At 37.5% G+C, this 22,210-nt stretch overlaps 1 long non-coding RNA gene and 1 pseudogene across 1 annotated transcript in view; one reads left to right on the top strand and one right to left on the bottom strand.

The window, feature by feature from the left end:
- Positions 1–22,210, bottom strand: part of LOC100031955 (cytochrome P450 2J4-like) — a 69,996-nt pseudogene that overhangs the window by 20,808 nt on the left and 26,978 nt on the right.
- LOC130457040 (uncharacterized) overlaps positions 12,352–22,210 on the top strand; it is a 36,742-nt gene continuing 26,883 nt past the window's right edge. The window contains exon 1 of the long non-coding RNA XR_008916023.1: positions 12,352–13,148. This is a non-coding gene — a long non-coding RNA (uncharacterized LOC130457040). The remainder of the gene's footprint in view (positions 13,149–22,210) is intronic.

The raw sequence follows: 22,210 nt of genomic DNA, 5'->3' as shown, positions 1-22,210 counted from the left end.
GGTAATTTGAGAGGTATCACACCAAATAAGTAAATTAATATGAGTAGGACTGTCATTTTTATTACATTAGCTTATCCTACACATGAGCAATTAATGTGTTTTTTTTCAATTGTTTAGATCTAGTTTTATTAGTGTGGAAAGTGTTTTGTAATTGTGTTTATATGATTCCTGTTTGTTTTGGGAGATAGATTACCAAATACTTTATATTCTCTAGTGACAGAGGCATAAGAGATTTTAGACCCACTAATGAAAGCAGCCACAAAGGACATATTTTCAAGTCTGACTCAGATTGGGCAAGGCCATCTCAGGCTACAAGTTGCAAAAATAACTTTTGATAAAATCATTCCTCAAAAGTAGTTGAAGAAATCTGGCACAATAAAGCTTTAGGGTATGAAAGGATATCTGAGGCTTATGAATATACCTTGAGCTGGGGTTAAAAATATTCTTGTATAAGATAAACCAAAGAAGTCTTTGTACCTTGAATATAGAGTGGTTTCAGAATTTGCTGCCACTTAGCTGCCATTTTCACTGGCCAAGATGTGGAGATGAAAAGGAAAAGAATTCTAGTCATGAGGAATAAGTGCAAAGACTCCAAGTTTGGAGAAAATATATGTAAAACTTTTTACAAATCTTTCATATCAGCACTTTAGAAAATATCTTTCTCTCTCACTGTCTCTTCTTTCTGTCTCTCTCATTCTGTTTCTCTAGAAGTCTTTGTATCTCTTCTCTCCCTCTTTGTTCTTTCTTTTTCTCTCTCTCTATCTTCTGTCTCCATTCTCCTCCTGTTGCAGTGCTGTGGATAAAACCCTGGTTTCCTTCAAAACTATGCCTAAGTGATAGCTTCTAAATGAAGCCTTTCCTGGTCCTTCTGGCTTCCAATTCCTACTCTACCAAAATGATTCCCTTATTTTTATTTGTATTTACACTTACTTGAGAGCATGTTTTCACCATAAGCAGAAGAATGTAAATCCCCCAAGGTCAGAATCTACTTCACCTTTGTTATTATATCTCTATCACCTCACACAGTCCCTGACATAGACTAGGCATTTAATAAATGTTAATCAATTGATCATTTAGCAAAGGATGTGAGAAAAACATTACTTGAACAGTGTTCTAGAAATGCTTAGATCCCTCAGGCATGGTCTTTCACATCATTGTTTCCAAACATCCTTTTCTTTCTTCATTTCTTTTGCTAGTCCCTTTCTATGCTTAGAGTCTCAGCTCTTGCCAGCCTCTCACAGGCTTGCTTGTTTCTTTTCCTGTGAAAGGAGGACACCAGCCATCAGACAATTTATCTCTCTTCAGTAAGGATGATAGTCTATTTACCTGACACTCCCAACTGGTTTGCAGCACCGAGACTTGATTCAAGCTCTTCAGTAGCTCCTGAAACTTAGAATCATGGTATTCAAAACGATTCCCAAAAGTGACAGAACAGATGATGTTGGAAACAGCATTGTTGATATGAAAGTGTGGGTTAAAGGGCTTTCCTGTGGAATAGAAAAAGAATGGGCCACTCATTGTGTCACTCATGCATGTTAGAGGAGCCCTGCATCACTTTCTAACTTTTTCTCTTCAACCATTTTTCCTCCACACCCACTTCCTCCCACACATAGCTGTTTTGTTATTATTTTCAACAATCACAGACTGCTTAAAAAGTTTGAGAAAAAAGAAGAGAGCATGCCCATTTTAAAATGTTTTTGTCAAGGCTTGGGATTTACTTGGACTATATTGTTTCAACCTAGGTTACCTGTGTAAGTTTAGATGAGTTACTTTCTCCCTCTTTGCCTCTATTTATTAATCAGCAAAATGAGGTCTAGACCATAAGACTTCTGAGGTGTCTGTCAGATATAGAATCTCTATCTAGGATTCTGTGTCTGATAGATCATGTCTGTAGTTTCATAAAATTTTTTCACCTATGTGTAATATTTATCAGTCAATATGTGCCTGTCTTTCAACTCACATATGTGAGCACAAAAAATACCCATCACCATATGGATCTGTAGACAACTTGCATTCATGAGTGTAGACATTACAGAGCTGATATTATAATTAGAAATACTGAAATGAAAAGAAGATTTATGAGAAGGTAAAACAGGAAGGGCACTAATATGAGGTATTATGTAGAATACCAGATCTGAAGCTTGGAAGTTCTGAATTTTAAACCTCCCTCAGGTATTTACTGGCAGGGTTGATCTTGTTTAGAGTGTCTTCTCTTGGTTGGTTATTTCCAGCTATATCTTAATTGGACATGGTCATTTGCATGTTGTTTCCCCTGAGATATTTGCAAGGACAGTCACAGTCTTTTTCCTTTTTTTAACATTTATATAATTTGGTACAGGAATTTGAATATAGTAGGCACTTAATATTTACCCACCCAGTAAGTGATCTTAAGCAAGTGACTCAATTGCTCTACTCCTTTGTTTACTCATTTATTCAAGGATAAGGCAGGTGGGACTTGATGTTCTTTAAGGTTCATTCTTACTCTAAATCTGTGATAATAAGAGGAAATAGCAGAAAAGCCAGAGAAATGCAAAGTGGAGGAGGAAGGGAAGGAGGAAAAGGAGAAGGAAGAAGCAAAGTATGAAGAAGAAAATACAATAGCCACAACAACATTGTGAGAAAAGATAACTTGGAAAAATGAAATAACCTGCTCCACGAAAATCACAATCACAGTTGCTGAGGGCTGTGATGGTGTGAGTTATTCCCTTCCTAACTAGAAGGTAATCGATTTATGCTAGTAAGACACATGTTTCTGGTCATGTAAGAATTTATTTTGCTGAGTATGTGTATTTGTTATGAGAGTTTTATTTTCCAGTCAGAAGAAGAAGTAAAGAAAACAAATTAGTAAGTAATTGAAAATAGCATGACATATATATCTATTTATTATGTGAATGAATATATAACTATATGTATGTAAATATGTACCTATATAGTCCAAAAAAGAAAAGAGCAAAGAAGGTAGAAGAGAAAAGTAGAAAGGGAAGAACAAAAGGGAAGACATGTAGAACAGGAAATGAATCATTGAGTGGAAAGGAAGAAGAAATAAAAAGATTAAAAATCACAGCAGAAGAGTATAGAGGAATGGGTATGAGTACTTGTTTGTGTGTTTATACAGAGTTTTGAGTGACCAATCAAGGTAGAACTTCATGTGTGCCATTTTAAGAAATGAGAGATCAAATAGTTGGTGAGCTCCCATAGATGACTATAACGGCATTAAAGAGAATGGACGTTCACATAATTCCTTTCCAATTTTACTGCCTTAATTCTTCCTAGATCAATGTGCTGTGTTGCTGAAAACCTTCTCTAAATTGGGGCATTTTGTCTTTCTCTAGTCTCAGTATGATCTGTCTCTTCCTACTCTCCTCATCCCCAGTTATAGATTCATTAACGATGATGAATGTTGGAGGAGATGTGGCAAAATGGGGAATGTGAACTGATCCAGTCATTCTGGAAGGCAATTTGGAATTATGCCCAAAGGTCTATAAAACAATGCATACTCTGATCCAGTAATAAAATGGCTAGGTATGTACATTGCAGAGATGTATTTGTTTTATTTTTTTAAACCCTTTCCCTCTGTCCTGGAGTCAATACTGTATATTGGCTCCAAGGCAGAAGAATGGTAAGGGTTAGGTAATGGGGGTTAAGTGACTTGCCCAGGGTCACACAGCTGGGAAGTGTCTGAGGCCATATTTGAACCTAGGACCTCCCATCTCTAGGCCTAGCTCTTAGTCAACTGAGCTACCCAGCTGCCCCCAAACTGCAGACATGGCACCTACTTGTATACAAATATTTACAACTTTTTTTTTTTTGTCAGAGCAAAGAATTGGAAATTAAAGGGATGCCTAACAATCGGGGAATGATTGAACAAATTGGAGTATAATATAGTGATGGAATAGTATTGTGATATAAGGAATGATGAACACAGTGATTTCAGAAATAGCTGGAAAGACCTTCATGGACTAAAGCAGAGTGAAATAAGCAGACCCAGGAAAACACTATAAACAGGAATAGCAATATTGTAGAATGATCAACTTTGAAGGACTTGGCTATTATTGGCAATGCAATGATCCCGAACAATGCTGAGGGACTTATGACAAGGAATTCTATCCACTGCTGAGAAAGAACTTTTGGAGTAGGAATGCAACTGAAAGCAAAGGATTTTTGATTGTTTATACAATTGTATACATATCTTACATGATAATACATGTATATCCCAGATATAATCAAGTTCCAGGACTGGGAGGGCAAAGATAAGGGAGGAGGGAGGTGTGTTCAGTTATATAACTTAGAGAAATTTGTGTGGAAATGTTTTAACACATGTAATTGGGAAATAAAGAAATAAAAATATAACTGGGAAAAAGACATATCTCTCTCTGATATATGCTCACCTTTTTCTTCTCTAATAGCCTCAATGAAATATATGGCCTCTTCTTGTATCCGGAGTTCCAGGGTCTTCTTTCCCAAGCCAAAATTTTTTAGGGTCATTATGGTAAATCTTCTTTGATCTTTCCACTCTTGACCATTAGATAAAAATAAGCCTAAATAATAATAATAGTAATAATAATAATAATAATAATTTATCTTAATCCTTCAAAAATCTATAATTTTATTGATGTGGAAATTAATTCATCTAACAATGGAATTTAATTTAAAACATTTAAAAAAGAAAAAAAGAAGTATTATGTGCTCAACACTTTGTTGATTATATAAATAGAAAAGGTAGAGCTGTGTTTTGAAGACATGGCACATGTGCACCAGTGAGCTGGAGGGGGCTGCTCTGTTCCCCTTCTTCACCACACCTGGGGAAAATGTTCACATGCTGTGCCCCTCTAACCATCAGCCTAATGAGAGCACTTCCTCCATCCACTATCTGGGGTAATGAGGGGGGCCAAAAGGTAGCTTGAAGGTGTATTTTGGGTACATGAGCTCTAAAATGATCTCCACTGCTGGTCTAGACAGTCTGTGCTCCTGAGAAACTCAAACATAAAGTGGGGAGAAAATAAAAACAGGTCTCTTCACTTATAGAACTCATGGAAAAACCTAAAAGTCCCAATGATAAAGTAGAGGAAGATAACAATATCCAGGAATGCTTAGGTTCTATAATCAGTCTATGGACCTTGTGGTGTATGAAGATGGTTTTCTAGTTTTCTTAGTGGGAGAAGCATGGCTGCTGGAGTTTCTCCTTTGAAGAAGACAATGACAGGAACCCAAGTCTTTATATGGATGATGAAATCCACTGAGAGGGCCCTATGCCATCTCTTGTTGCCCCTGCTAACTTCATCAGTGTCATGGGCTAATGATGTGCAGGATCCCTTGGCCTGATGTACTTGGAAGTGACATAAACAACCTCATTATCTCCCCTTTTCTCAATAATATGGAACTGATAGGTGCCTTCCACATTGCTGACAGCACAGTACCAGTCAATCCTCAGTCTCTCTACTCATGAATGAGTGGTGGTAGAAGAGGGATACTGGGATCTGTCTTTCCCATGAAGAACTTGGTGATCAAGGTCTAGTATTTCGGGGGGTACCCTTCATTGAGTGTCCAATAGAGGCATGTTGCATTTTAATGACAGGTGAGAGGTTAAACTGTTTCTGTATAACTATCCAACCTCCCTAGGAAAAAGAGGATAGTTATTCCACAGAGGCCTTTAAAAGGGAAGAGAAGAGAGGAAGAAAAGGAATAATCACTTTCTACATCCCTACTGTGTGCTAGATACTGTGCTAAGTAAGCACTTTACAAATATTATCTCAATAGATTCTCACAGCAATCCTAGCAGGCATTTATTTCCTTCTGCAGTTGAGGTAAATGAGATTGAAACTTCTACAAAATCACACAGGTTAGAAGTATGTGGGGCTAAATTTAAACTAAAATAATCTTTAATTCAGACCAATCTTTTCTTTGGGGAAAGTGCCTTAGGACTCAGGCCTTAGGACATGTGGCAAACAATGAAATTGAAGAGGAATATATTTTCTATATTGCATGAAAACACTCTCTTTTGAATTGAAAGTCCTTGAAAACCCATGCCCCTTCTACTTGTCCAGTCTTCTTATACCTTACTCACCACCAGGTACTCAGTGAAGCAGTGACACTGGCTTCCTGGCTTTTTCCTGAAGATACTCCATCTTTCAATTCTGGGTATTCTCTCTGGCTGTGGCCCATGCCTGGAATGCTCTCCCTCCAAAATTCTACTAAGAGGATTCTCTGTCTTTTGAAATATCATTAAAACCTCCCTTTCTTCACTGAAGTCTTTCTGAGTTCTTAATTCTAGCACCTCCTTTCAATATTGTGTTGTTTTTCCCATCTATAGCTTCTTTGTCCATAGTTCTTCGCATGTAGTTTCTTCCTTTAGAATATGTTTCTTGAGGGCAGGGAATGTCTTGTGTCTTCCTTTGTTTTCTTTGAAATCAGCAAATGCCTGGCACATAGAAAGCTCTTAATAAATGTTTAATAATGACTGATTGAAAAGACATTAAGTGGTACTGGCTATGTTCTGTTGACCAAGATACAACATGGCAATGGGTGGAGAGGCTCATTGTCAAAAAGTTGACCAGCTGTTGAACACTTGGGATTCTAAGGAAGTCCTATATTGGCATTTCAAAAGCTTCTTCTGCCTCTGTGAAGGAAACAACTGTTGGGATGATGTTCATGGCTCCTTTAAAATTATTTAAGTCGATATTGAAGCATATTAGCTCAGTGGATAGATAGAGTATTGATCCTGGAATGAGGAGGAGCTGAGTTCAAATCTATCCTCATATACTTACTAGCTATATGACTCTGAGCAAGTCACTTAATCCTATTTGGCTCAGTTTCTTCAACTAGAGACGGAAATGACCAAGCACTCCAATATCTCTGCCAAGAATACCCTAAATGGAATCAGGAAGAGTCAGACATGACTATGTTACAAACATTACAAAAATAAAGTTGAAATGGTGTGGGGGATCCACAAAGGCAGAGTAGAAGTAGGGAAAGCTTGGAACACTATGAGTGTCGTCTCCAACCAACCTTAAAATATTGTTTCAAAGCAAATAATAGAGTGAAAAATCCAATAAGGTGACAGAGACAAGCAAGTTTCATGAACAAAAACAAACAAACAACTTGAAAGGTGGGTAGAAAGGGTCTGGTCACCAGGGTGAGAGGATATAGAAGTCCAGAGGAAATATTCCCTCCCCCATATCTATTCTTCCAGGTTCTGCACTTGAGCCCAAGCCAATGCCAAAACCCTGAGTCACTACCCAAGACAAATTCAATGGAACCCTCACAGAAACTCCTTAAGGTTCCAAGTCCCAGACTAGTTTTCATGGAAGGCCCAGACATTAGCTCCCTGTAGTCCATGGAATAGCTAGCTGTTACAGGATTAGAAGGAGGTTATGAGCCCCTGTCCAAGCCCAAACCAAGGTCCCAAGCTCAAGTACAAGGCAGATAGTAAGGGTAATACCTAGTGCAAACCCAAGAGGAGGTTAGAAGCCTTGTTCAAGCCTACAGTGAGATCCTGAAGCCCAGATCAACCCAGTCCACATGACTTGGCTTATGTAAGCAAGTTAAAAGTTAATGACTTCATGACATAACAAGAAAAAATAATATAAAATCAAGAGAATGAAAAAAAAGAAGAAAATCTGAAATATTTCATTGATGAAACAAGTGATCTGGAAAATAAATTGTAGAGAGATAATATAAGAATTATGGGATTACCAAAACTCATAACGCAAGAAATAAATTAAAATAAAAACTTTTGTGGTATTATTGAACAAGAGAGAAAATACAAATTGAAATAATCCATAATTACCTCCAGAAACAATTCAGAAATGACAACCCCCAGGAATATTATAGCTAAATTCAAGAGCTCCAAATCCAAGAAAATACTGCAAATAGCTCAAAAACCATATTCAGAAACCATGGAGCGATAGTAAGGATTATACAGGAATTAGTAGCCTTGATTATTAAAGATCAGAAGGGCTGGAATTTGATATTCTGGAAGGCAAAATATCTATGTTTATATCCCAACATCATTTATCCAGCAAAATTGAGTATATTCTTTTGGGAGGAACTGTTTACTTAATGAAATAGAAGATTTTGAAGTATTCTTGATGAAAAGACCAGATCCTAATAGAAAATTTGATGCTGAAGCCCAAGACCATAGAAAGAAGTCTAAAAACATGAGTAAAAAAGAGAAAACTTAAGGAATTCAATATTATCAAACTGTATGTTTTCCTACATGGAAAGATGTTAATTGTAATTGTTAAAATTTTTATTTGTAGTAGAGCAGATAGAAAGTGTATACATAGAAATAAGGTTAGAAGTAAGCTGATTAGAATCCTATGAAATGGGAAAAATCAATTACAGAAAGGATTACAGAAAGAATAATGGAAAGTGAGCTGTGGATTGGGTTAAGTTATTTCACCTAAAGTGGTGTGAAAAATGGACAGTGGAGGGTGATAAAAGTTTCAAACCCTAGAACTGAAGTTATAGTCTGGGAAATTGATGGAGTCTCAAGCACAGCAGAGAAGGGGACTCAGGAGATATTCTGGAATTTTGGGAGAGCAAGAGTTTCTGTCAGAGAGAGGCAGTTAACTCTCAATCCTAAAACAGTCTAATGAGAGGGTTGGTCAAGACTTTGCTCCTGAGGAAAGATTTACATCTTTTTCCTGGTGATTTGGACCCCTTTCCCTCCCATCGATTCCCAACTGAAAGAGCAGTTGGAGATGGTAGCCAAGCAGCTGACAAGATCACCTCACAGCTCCTGATTCCCTGGGTCTGACCTGTGACCGTGGACCAAGACCATAGCCATCCAAGCCTGAATCTCTATAAGGTAAGTCTACACAAATCATCAGCTTTTTAATATATTTCCAATAAAGTTCAGCAGCAAGAGATTGAAAGAGAAATTATGTTTAAAATAACTCTAGATGATATAAAATACCGGGGAATGTAACTTCTAAGACAAATCCAGGAATTTTGAGAATACAGATACAAAATACTTATTACAAAAAGTCACATCCAAACAATTGGAAAAAAAATTAATTGCTCATGGGTAGGTTCCACTAGTATAATAAAAATGACAATTCTACCTATGATAATATACTCATTAATGTCATAATATTATCAAGACATTATTTAATAGAATAAGAAAAAAAATAACAAAATTCATCTGGAATAACAAAAGGTCAAGAATATTGAGAGAATTAATTTTAAAAATGCAAAGTATGATGGACTGGTCATACCAGATCTTAAACTGTACTATAAAGTAGTAATCATCAAAAGAGTCTGGTTTTGGCTAAGAAATAGAATGGAGGATCAATGGATTGCATCAGATACAAAATATAAAGGTTATATGAACTTAGATAAACCCAAAGACTCAAGATTTTTTAATAAGAAATTACTTTTTAACAAAACTTTTAGGAAAATGGAAAAACAGTATGACAGAAAGTAGGTATGAACCAACATCTCACACAGTATGCTAAGATAAAGTCAAAATGGGTATATGATTTAGCTATAATTTAGGGGGACAAAGAATAATTTACCTAGCAAATATCTAGAGAAGAGAAGAATTTATGTCCAAAAAAGAGATAGAGAGCAGGATATGATGTAAAATGAATAATTTTGATTATATTAAATTAAAAAGTTTTTATGCAAACAAAACTAATATAAAAAAGAGTAAAAGTTAAATGACAAACTTGGGGAGAAATCTTACAATAAATTTCTATGATAAAGGTCTGATATCTCATATTCATAGGAAAATAAGTCAAATTTATAAAATTACAAGCCTTTCCCCAATTGGCAAATTGGCAAAGGAACATATAAAATGTACTTAAATCATTCTCAATTGGAAAAATGCCAATTAAAACAACATTGTGATACTACCTTGAACTTATCAGATTTGCCAATAGAACAGTAAATAAAAATGACAAATGTTGCAAAAGACATGGAAAAATTGGGACACATGCATTTTGTTCGAATTGTGAAATAATCCAACAATTCTGAAGGAAAATTTACAACTATATCAAAAAGGTTATAAAAGTTTGCACACCCTTTGATCCTGTAATACCACTATTAGGCCTATATTCCAAAGAGATAATAAAAATGAAGAAACAACTCGTTTTCTCAAAAATATTTATATATGCTCTTTTTGTGGTTTCAAAGATTTGGAAACTAAGGAGATGTCCCTCAACTGAGGAATAGCTGAACAAATGGTGGTACACATTAGTATTGAAATACTATTATGGCATAAGAAATGATGAGCAAGAAGATTTCAGAAAAGGCTAGGAAGATCTGCATGAACTGATTTAGAGTGAAAGTAGAGCCAGGAGAACATACACAGTAACATAAATATTGTACAGTGATTAATTGGGATAACTTAGCTAATATCAGGAATGCAATACCTGGGAAAATCCTGAAACACTATGATAGAGAATGCAATTCAATAACAGAGAAAGAAGTGTTGGAGTGGGATAGATGCGGGTCAAAGGATATTGTCTTTCATATCAGAGTATTTATGGATTGATTTGGTGGTCTTGTTTAGAGGATAGAGCTTTGGTCTTGGCCTTAAGAAGTTGGAGATTTAAATCTTGCAGCTGAAATTTACTTGCTATGTGACCTTATAAAATTAACTTGACTTTGGTTGCATCATTTGTCAAATGACAGAGGGCCTTGAAGATTCTTTGCTGACCTTTCTCTGAACTTTCCAATCATAACAGGGAGGAGAGGGAAACAGTACCTGAAACACTTTGGCTAAAATGTAGGGTACCAGAAGATGATCTGTCACAGATAAAGATGGAAAGTATGGGTGGAAGGCCATCAAAAAGGCCCAGAATCAAGGACACTCAAAATTTTGAAACTAGTTGTACCATTGTGATCATCTAGTCTATCAATACCTACCTTCAAATGGGCCCTTTCTACTCTTAGTAATTCTTCTACTGCACCCTTAATGATTCCCTATCAATGTCTTCACAGTGACTTCCAAATCTTTTTTTCCCCTCTCCTCCATTTTTGAGCTGTACACCAAACCAAACTTAAGGGAGATGCCCAATCCTTAAGAGATTAATTTTCCCATGGTTTCCTGTTTCATGTCTTCATTCCTCAAGTCATAACATTAACTTTCCTTTCTTCTGAATAACAAGACAAACACAGATATCTCAAATCCATGTTAACTCCTGCTCCTTTTACCTGTCTCCATCTATCTCAAGCAAGACTTTGACCTCAGAGTTTGATTTTATTGATTTCTTCTCTAGTGCAGATTACGATGCTGTCACCTACACCACTATGTGTGTCAAAAGGCCTAAAAGCAGAATTGTAAATGTACATATAGGCTACCTCAAAAGGACAAAGAAACCCAATTCATAGGAAGGAAGGGATTCCAGAGTAGGAAGCAGCATTGAAGGTACATGGAATTTGGGCATTTCCATAATATAATAGGGTGAAATAACTTCCACAAAAATGTGAGCTGATCTACCCTCCCACTCCCCACCTACGAATCCAGTGCACTAGATTAAGAGCCCTCATGCACAAGAATAAGTGAGAGATCCAGGGGGTACCTCTAGGTCCTTGGCAGCTGACTGAGACCACGAAAGGCCTACTTGTGAGAGAAGCTAGACTTGAGACCCCAGGAGGTGGAAGAGCATAGACCTCAGCCATGGAGATAGAGTAGAGAAGTGATGCAAACAGTAGAAAACAGAGAGTCTTGAGAGGTGGCCTCAGGCAAAAACCTCATTACTTAGTTCCATACACAGAGAGTCTGCCCTCCTCACTCAGACTTCTGACTAGAAAGGGAAGGAAAAGCCAGCATAGTGATGGCAAAAAATCAACTTCCCAACACAAAGAACCAGAAGAAAAATTTGACCCTGAATAATTTTTATGGAGAACAAATCCAGACTATGGAGGAAATAGCACAATAGGACCTTCAAATAAATGTACCAAAACTTTCCAAAAACAATGGAAATTGTCCAGAAGATCTTGAAGAATTTAAATCAGAGCTTGTCAAAAAGATGAAAGAATACTGACAAGAAAAGTGGGAAATAGTTAAAAAGAAAATAACAGTTTAAAAGACAGGAACTCCCAATTGCAGATAGCAGCCCAGAAATTAAATGAAATGATAAGTAAATTAGAGACCAAAATTAAACAGCTTAAACCCATGAAAAGCAGGATAAACCAAACTGAAAATGAAAATCAAGGAATTTTAGCAGAAAATCAAAAGATTACAGTGGAAAACCAGTCTTTAACGATCAGAATTTGGCAAGTAGAAGCTGATGATTTCACAAAATGACAAGAATTAATAAAGCAAAATCAAAAGATTGACAAAATAGAAGGAAACATGAAATATCTCACTGAGAAGATGACTGCCCAAGAAAACACGTCAAGAAGAGACAGTTTGAGAATCATTGGTCTTCCTGAAAACTGTGAATGTTAAAAATTGTAAAGGTTTAAACTGTAAAGGGTTTGGCCCAAACTGTAAAGGATAGTTTTTAGTGTTTTGACTTAAAATCTAAAATAAGTGGTTGCTAAGGGAAATTTTCAAATATGAAAATACCCAAGTCAGCTGGGAACTACTCAGACTATACCTTAGAAGAATCTGAGTAGTTTTAAGATTCACAAAAGCCAAAAATAAACAGAAACCTTGACATCATACTACAAGAAATTATCCAATAAAACTGGCCTGATGTTCTTGAACAAGAGGGCGAAATCAACAATGAAAGAGTTAATAGAATACTCTCTACACTAAATCCTCAAAAGACAACTTCCAGGAATATAATTGCCAAATTCAAGAGCTTCCAAGCTAAGGAGAAAATTTTACAAGAAGTCAAAAAGAGACAATTCAGATACCAAGGAGCACCGATCAGGATTATACAAGATCTGGCAGCTTCCACACTAAAGGACAACAAGGCTTGGAGTATGATATTTAGAAAGGCAAGACAATTGGGTCTACTGTGATTGGAAGATGTTGAAACTTAGGGGAGGTTACATAGGAGAAAGTTCTCTTTAAAAGGAGGTCAGAAGGCCTCTGAAAGTTAATTCAAGTTTGGAGCTGAATTGGAGGTCAGAGGAGGCTGCTGGGGCTCTGAGAGAGTGCAACTTTGTTAGCTGAGTTGGAGCTCGGACTAGTTGGAGTAGCTGGGTCTCTCAGAACACTAGAATCTTGCTTGGGACAAAATCTTGTGGTGAGTGGATTAAAGACTGACTGGTCTCTCTTAAAGCTCAGGTCTAGGCCAATGGCCTAGGCCCCTTTTCCCATTATTTCCTCTTTCTCTCTCCCTTTCCTTAATTCCTTATTTGTATTAATTAAAATCTCCATAAAAACTCAGCTGACTTGGGTATTTCATATTTGGGAATTTTTCCCATGGCGACCACTTTATTTTTAACATAAAATCAAGACACAAAAATTTATCTTTACCAGTGTGGCCCAAACCTTACAGTTTGGTCATTTATATATTTTCGTGGTCACAGTTTAAGAAAACCACTCTTTATCTGTAACAGGATGAAGGTGAGAGGTCAGAAACTTCTCAATAAAAACTGGAGATATAAAAGGTTAACCATAATTCAAAGAACTTACCATTAATTTTACAGCTGTAGGATTGCAAAGGTAATCTGGGGCGATCAACAAACACGTGGCCTTGGTTGACTAAGACTTCCTTTATCAGTGGCAATCCACTAACAATTATTGTGGGAGTACCCAGCAGCTTCATGGAGAAAATATTTCCATATTTCCTGACATACTGAAAAAAGATTAGTTTAAGTTGATAACTTCCATTGCCTTTCAGGCTATTTTTTATCTGTACTATCAGACATTGTAGGATTGTGAAACATCAATACCAATGAAGTCCACTCGATTCAGTATGATCCAATTGCATTTCATTGAGTTTAACTCAACCCACCAAACATTGATTCATAAGACCATGTTTAATAGATGCTATTTCTAGAAGATTTATGTTAATAGGACAGGGATACAGGAAGCCAGCTAAGGCAAAGGCTGGATTTTGAACCCCTTCCCCCCACAACACTTTCTGTCTTTCTGTCTGTCTCTTAGTTAACTCCAATGGCTCTTCTCAGAATGATAAACTTTAAGAGTTTCTCCAAGGACTAGTCTCACAATTTAGATCTTTACTAAAAGGGTTTGTATTCTTAAGGTAGAGGAAATCAGGGAAATGGAGGAGGTGAGAGGGGAATAAGGTTTCCCTATTCTGTCATGGTTTCCTGTTGATTGAAAGATTTTCACATGGTGTTCAATTCAGGAAATAGGGTTATTTTCTCTATGGGGAGATATTAATAACAAAAGTGACAAAGTTTCTTCAGAGCTAAGCTCCCAAATCGTCGTAGTACTCAGTAAATGAGTAATCATGAATCAAGAGCAATTCTCTCTGTTACCTCTTCCAACAGTCAAAAGGGAAGAAATGAGATAGTTCAAGCCCCTGGGCTTCTCAACTGCCTCCTGACCAGATCCTATTATAATCTTCTCTCCCTCTGTTGATTGGCAGTTCATTCAACATTCCATTTCTTGCTTTTCCTTGAAAAAACCCTCTTGTGCTGTAATCTTTTCCTTACACATAACCCTGGTGTGGTGCTGGGAGCTGAGCAGGCAGTCACAAAACCTACATCATCCACACCCTCAAAGAGCTGACATAGGAAGGTATTAATCTCCTCATAGATAAATAAACAGAGAGTACATGCAAAGGAATATTAAGTGATTTTATGTGAGACTAGGATCTGGGAAATAGCAAGAAAGATTTCTGCAATTGTAAAGCACATTGAGAATCTTAAAATTCTACAAAAATTCTAACTATAATTATCAGAAATTAATGATTAATTTATTTACCAAATTACCAATTGATGTCATTTATTATTAATAATCATCAGTTTTTATTTGTTTAACTTAATAGGAAGGAACACTGCTTGGAAGGTGGCAGTGCCAATATTTTAGCTAGAGTTGAACAAGTAGACTAGGGATCAGCTGACTCCTGGCATAACTTGTTCAAAGTCCTAAGATCAGCGACCTGGAGCACTGATTCCTTTTTTTTTTAGCCCTTACCTTCTATATTAGAATCAGTACTGAATATTGGTTCCAAGGCAGAAAAGTGGTTAGGGCTAGGCAACAGGGGTTAAGTGACTTGCCCAGGGCCACACAGCCACACAGCTAGGAAGTGTCTGAGGGCAGATTTCCCTGACAGAACATTTGTGAAGAATTGTGTAGACAAAAACAAAGTATTTCAAGTCATGCCATCAAGCATTTATTCTATGTCAGGCACAGTGCTATGCGCTAAGGAGACAGAGAAAGGCCAAAGAAAGAGAGCTGGCGCTCAAGAATTGTACAGGCTAGTGAGAAAGACAACATGGCAGCAAATAGGAAACAAGCAGGGTAAATGGGAAAGAATCAGTCCAAGATGAAAAGGAATGAGAAAGGCTTTTTGCTGAAAGGGAGATTTCATCTGGGACCTGAAGGTAGCCAGGAAAGCCAGGAGGCAGAGATGGAGCAGGAGAGCACTCCAGGAATGCATGATGGGAAAGCCAGAGAAAATGCCTTGAGCTGAGAAGTGGAGGGACCTACTCAGTGGTCAGTGAGGAGGCCAACACAACTGAATCAAATAGGATATGTTAGGGAGTAAAGCGTGAGGAGCCTGGAAAGGGAGGATAAGTCTGATTATGAAGAGCTTTGAATGGAAATACAGCATTTGATATTTGATCCTGGAGTAATAAGAAGACACTAGTTTATTGAATGTGTGTACATGTGTGCGTGTGTGCATGTGTGCATGTGTGTGTGTGTGTGATTGGAATTTATTGATTGAGGGAAATCACTCAATGGAGATTGAATGGAGGATGGATTGGAGTGAGGAGTGACTTGGTTCAGGCACACCCATTAGCAGGCTATTGCAGCTGTTCAGGGGATAAAGGGCTGGAACAGAATGGTTAGAGTGTCAGAGGAGAGAAAGGGAGGTATTGAAACCATATTTCCAAGGTGTCCTGGTTCTTGGAGTGAGCTGCTTGGTACTTTACTTGGCTGGGCTTCAGCATATATGTCCCAACTGTTGGGACTATGCTCAATGCCTTTCCATTCAATAAGCACGTATTAAGGGTCTACTCTATGCCAGGCACTCTGCAAATTTCCAGCTATTTAAAAAGAAGCAAAAGAGAGTGGCTGCCCTCAAGGATCTCTCCTTTCCAACACTGTAGAAACTTCTGGAGCCATTCCCTCACTTCCCTGGCATAGACCATGATGTACCAGGTCACTTCTGTACCACAATGTGGCATTAGAGAAAGACTTTGTTGATATCTTTCTTACCTGAAGCCCAGATTTCCCTTCTTCCATCTTCTACATATTTCAACTGCTTCTACCACAGGGCACAAACGGAATATCTCATTCCTCTTTCACATGAGAGCCCTTCAAAACCTTGAAGGCTACCACAATGTTTCCTTTAAGTCCATGATGTCTTTGTCCCCATTTTATAGAGAGGAAAACTGAAGACCAGAGAAGAACCTTGTTTCTCTCAAGTTTCTGTTGTTATGTCTAAATATTTATTGTCCATATCTGTTTACATGTTATCTCTCCCATTAGACTTTGAACCCTTTAAAACCAGGGATTCTTTTTTGTTCTTGTTTTCTGCCTTAGTTTCCACCTCGGTAAAATTAGAGGGTTAGACTTTATGGCTTCCAAGAAGCTTTTTAATTCTAGGTATAAGGATCTTATAACCCATGATAGGCTACAATTGAGCATTTCTATTTGTACTATGAGGAAAATTTTCATATTTATTAGGACACAAGTACATTATCAAGTGTTAATTTTGGTCAACACATAGCTTTCTTTTCTTTTAAACCCTTACCTTCCATCTTGGAGTCAATACTATGTATTGACTCCAAGACAGAAGAGTGGTAAGGGCTAGGCAATGGGGGTCAAGTGACTTGCCCAGGGTCACACAGCTGGGAAGTGTCTGAGGCCAGATTCGAACCTAGGACCTCCCATCTCTAGGCCTGGCTCTCAATCCACTGAGCTACCCAGCTGCCCCCAACACATAGCTTTCTGATGAACAAATAATCATAGTTCCACTAAAATGATAAAAAAACCCAAAAAATCTAATGGGAAAATTTACACTTTTCACTCACTATATTTATTTTTAAGAGTCTGGATTAGAGAGAAGTTTGTGTTTTCCTGTATCTGGGTGCTGGGTCAGCAACTCTGCTTCTTACATTTCTTTGTCCTTAGTTATTCTGAGGAATGTCCTTCTTTTAGCAAAATGTGATTAATAACTGAAGTGGACAAGGATTCTTTTCCTGTCTATAGGCTCATCAACACTGGAGGATTGAAAGTGGTGGACAAGTTGATAGACTACCTACTAATTAGCTATTGACCAATTAGCGATATCTTGGGATATTCTAATATTTATGGAGTTCTTTAAGTTTTGAAAAGCACATTAACTTGTTTGATTTTAAGAACACCCATATGAGGGAAAGGCTATTATTCTCATACTGATGTTGAAATAAGTTATATGTTTTGCTCAGGATCACATCATTAGTAAGTGCTTGAGGCAAGATTTGAACTCACATCTTTCTGGCTTCCAATCCTATACTCTATTGTACTGACCAACAACTACCATCAAATGAGGGGTTGAACAAAATTTTGATGTCAAAAAGGGTGCTCATGATTGTGAAGGATAGCAATCACTGCTGTATTCCAAAGGCAGATGAATCAAGATGATGTATGTAAGTTACTTTGCAAATCTTATGTCTCTACATAAATTTATCTTTTCTCCTGGGGAGAATCCAAACAGGGTGCATGAAACTTTTTCAAGGCCTGCGGCCATCATCATACCTTGGATCTCTGGATAAAAGGCCATATACAGCAGAGCCCACCTCAGAGTGGTCGAAGTTGTCTCTGTTCCAGCAAAGAAGAGGTCCAGGGTGCATGCAACTAAATTGTTTTCATTAAAACTAGAGCTGATATTACCCTTAAAATAGAAAGGCAAATACTAATTGGTTAATTTAAGAAATTTCTGTCTCTCTTAGAACATGAAAAACAAACACCTTAAATGGAGGACTGTAAAATGTGAGGGGGACAGATATTGTGCTTCCTATTACTTCCCAAGAATACATTAAGGGTTCATAAGAATGAGAGCTCCTATTTCCTTTGGACTGGGAGACTTACTGAGTACTTCTCCCAAAACACCCATATAGATAAATATCATCCTTATTTTATTCAAATGAAAATCAAATTTGATCCTCTACACCTTCCTCTCTCTCTTTTCTTTTCCCTCCTTTTTCTCTTTCTCATTAACATTTCCTCATTTCTTATCTTTCTTTTCTTTCATCTCCTCTTCCTTCTTTTCCACTTTCTCACCATTTTCTTTTTCCAGTCTCCTCATTATTTCCCTAATTTTTATTAATTTCCCTACTAAAGACCTACCTATATGATTATCAGTAGCTATAGATATTTCTTCTTCTGGTAGAGATAAAGATGCATGCATAATGAAGAATGTAACAGCTAGCATTTATATAGAGTCTTCTACATGCCAGGCACTGTAAGACTGGTTTTAAAAATATTTTCTCATTTGATACTCACAACAGCTCTGTGAGACACTTTTCTATTATTTCCTTCATTTAACCATTGAGAAAATTAAAGCATACAAACATTTAATGTCATGTACCTGAGTCATGTGCTAGAATTTCAGGACAGATTTGAACTCAGGTCTTCTTGACTCCAAGCCCAGTGCTCTTTCCATGTACTACCTTCCATTAGTTGCAAGTTCATCCCTCAACTGTTTCATACTTTTAAAATAGACACTAAATCAAGACATCTATTTTTGTATTCCCATATCTTTGCTCTATGATTATTGGGAAAATCTCTTAATCTCTTTTGATTTCTGTTTCTTAATTTATAAATTGGAGATAGTATCTGTGCTGGTTATCTCATGTCATTGTTTGGAGTGAAAAACAGAAGCAAGGAAAAACCGAATGACAAAAAACAACCACCATTTTGTAAGTCTTGAAAGACATGAGCATATAAGTAGCAGTTGTTATTATTACTTATTGATTTCTTTTTCTTTAACAACAAGAAAATGAACAGTATTTAAAGGCTTTACAACTTGTTGGTTTCTTGTCCCCCAGTATTGTGAGGTAGGAAGTGCCAATAATATTGTACCCATTTTGCAAAAGAAAATACTGAGACTTAGAGAAATGGTTTGTTCCCAGGGAAACATGATGGATAAATTCAGTTCCTCAAGTTCAAATATACATCCAGCATTCTTGAATGATAGAGAACATTACAAAATCTTAAAGGGAACTACAATTCTGTCAAATTCAAGCAGAACTGAGAACCACTCTTTGAATATAGGTTGAGAAAACTGATACAAATGCAGTGAAATGATTTGTCCAAGTTCCCTGAGCTAATAAGAGTCTGAGGGCAGATTTGAACTCAGGAGGATGATGAAGTCCAGAGCTTTATCCACTCTGCAACCTAGCTGTTTTATTACAAAGGATACACACATGCAACAAACACACTGACCATATGTTTAACATCTCTGATCCAAGTCCAAGTGATACCTGAATTTAAAACCTTCTAAAATTTACCAACATTTGATCACTTCTTTTTAATCCATGACATTTTGTGTCAAATCATTTCACTCAAGGGAATTATCCCTCCATTACTCCCAACTGAACTTTGCCTTATAACATCCTTCCACCTTATTCTGCCTTTAGTGAAGCAGTAGAGCCAGTTAATCCTTCATCCTCATGACAGATTTGGGTCATGAAAAAATAGCTACTATGTTCCTTGAAGATTTCTCTTGTCTAGACTAAACATATCCTTTTGCTTTAACAAAAACCTCGTAGAACATGATTGGAAAGACTCCCATCATGCTGGCTTACCTTCTTCCAATCTTCTCCAGTTTTGAAAATCCTTCCACAAATGTGACCCTCAAGATGGAACAGAATTCATGTATGGTCTACTGGATATTTCAGAGTGGATATATGGGTGCTTAGGGTAACATTCAGTTTTCTCACAATTGTGGGCTTTGGCATTAATAATGTCCAATGTGATTGTGAAGAGAATATTTGTCTCATAAATTTACCAGTGGACACTGGTCCCATCTCTACACAGATGCTTAGAGGTATTTATATTTTGATAGCCTATATAATTAATAATTTATTTTTATGGTGTTTTAGTGTTTACAAAGAATAGATACACAACATTTCTTTGGAATTGAGGGCACACAGTATTAAATAAATGAGAAAAGTAAGATGCAGAGGGATGAATTAATAAGGATAAAATATCCGAGCCAAGACTTAATCCCAATCTGAGTAGGGTACAGCCTGGGAAACAGAAAGAGCTGAGTTCAAATCCCACCTCAGATTCTTATTAGCTTTGGGTAGGATAATTTGATTAATTACTCTGTTCCTCAGTTTCTTCATCTATAAAGGCAGAGAGATGAATTAAATGAGCTCTAGGATCTCTTCTATATCCAAATAAAAACTGAAATTTTAGAACCACCACAACCTACATATAATTCCAAGCACTCCCCCACCACTACCACATACACACTCCATATCATTTACATAAAATTGAAATATTATTTCTATTCAGGACATTCCCCAGGTAGTCTATGAGGAAAGATGCTCAAGTTATGAGACAGATGTAAATTTTGAATATATTAACCTATTTCTTCCTCCCCATCTAAGGCCCTGATTTTTTTTTCAGTACATTGTGCATGTTTTCTGTGCTTTCTCCATTACCTTGGACAGCTCCTTCAGGTAAGCATCAATGAAGTCCTGGGCTTCCTCCCAGTTTTGATCTTCCTTGTGTTTTTTGATCACATGGACTACAAAAGACTCTAGTTTCTGGAATTCTCTAGAGTTTTTTTGTGAGCTCCTGGTAAGAGTTTCATTATCCTAGGAAATATATCGAAGAACTAAAACATATAAAAGAATAAAAGAAGAAGAATGAGTTCATTTCCTTTTGAGTCCTCCTATTCCTTTAAATTCTTTATTCTAAGCCTGGCTTGGTTTTTTGACTTTTTAGTGGGCCATGGAATTTACCTTTCGTAACTCATCCTCCTTTTAACTGCTGCCTCTTCTCCCATAAAATTGAATGCATAACCTCCAGTCTGGCATGCAATCTACTCTTGTTTCATATGCTAGCCCCTTGGCCATATATTGATGTACCTAAATAGTGGTAGTCTCTTTGTGACCGAGAATGACAATTGTCTTTGTGCATTATCATCTATTGATGTACCCTCATGTGGCTTTGAAGTCCAAAGACTGAGGCGCAAAGTTTGTGGCACATGAGGCATGGGACCCCAGTTGTTATAGGTAGTGCAGTTGTGGCCTGATGTTGGCGTACACGCTCAGTGGCAAGACGTCGACGTCGTTCATTTTCAAAGGTGGTGGCGGCATGGTGAATGTGGGTTCGCCAGTTGCTTCTGACAGTGGCAGCAAGTTCTAGTTGCTTTGGTGTAATGCCAGCCCACTTCAAGTTTGACTTTAGCTAATGCTTGAATCTTTTCTTTGGTCGACCTTGTTTCCTGAGTCCAGCTGACAGTTCACCATAGAATACCTGTCTTGGTATTTGCTGTGCGTCCATGTGGATGACGTGTCCAGACCATCGTAGCTGGGTTTTGAGGACCATTACTTTGATAATGGTGGAGTTGGCTCCATTGAGGACTTCCTGGTTGGTGATTCAGTCCTGCCATCGGATCCTCATGATTGACCGGAGAGAGCATTGGTGGAATTGCTCCAGCTGTTTCATGTGCTTCTGGTACAGTGTCCATGTCTCACAACCGTACAGGAGCAAGCTGAGGACCACTGTGTTATACACTTTGAGCTTCATCGCAGTGCTTACACCTCTGTGTTGGAGGACTTTGGAGCGCAGCTGCCCGAGTGCCTGACTGGCATTTTGGATCCTGGCATTAATCTCGTGGTCTAGGGACCTGTCATTGGTGATGGTGCTGCCCAGGTACTTGAAACTGTTGACGTTGGAAAGCTATGTGCCATTGATTGTAATACACAGCTGGTTCGTTGGCCTCCCTGATGCAGGTTGGAACAGCACCTCTTTTTTGCTGAAGCTGATAGTCAGGCCAAACAGTTTTGTTGCTATAGAGAACCTGTCCACAATGGTTTGGAGATGATTTTCTTGGTGGGCCATGAAAGCACAGTCATCTGCGAAGAGAGCTTCCAGGATGAGTCTCTCTGTTGTCTTTGTTTTTGCAGTCAGGCAGCGAAGGTCGAATAGTGAGCCATCCAGTCA

The sequence above is a fragment of the Monodelphis domestica genome, chromosome 2 (assembly GCF_027887165.1).
Source record: "Monodelphis domestica isolate mMonDom1 chromosome 2, mMonDom1.pri, whole genome shotgun sequence".
NCBI lineage: Eukaryota > Metazoa > Chordata > Mammalia > Didelphimorphia > Didelphidae > Monodelphis > Monodelphis domestica.
The sequence above is the reverse complement of the archived record's forward strand: the minus strand, read 5'-3'. Positions and strand labels throughout refer to the sequence as shown.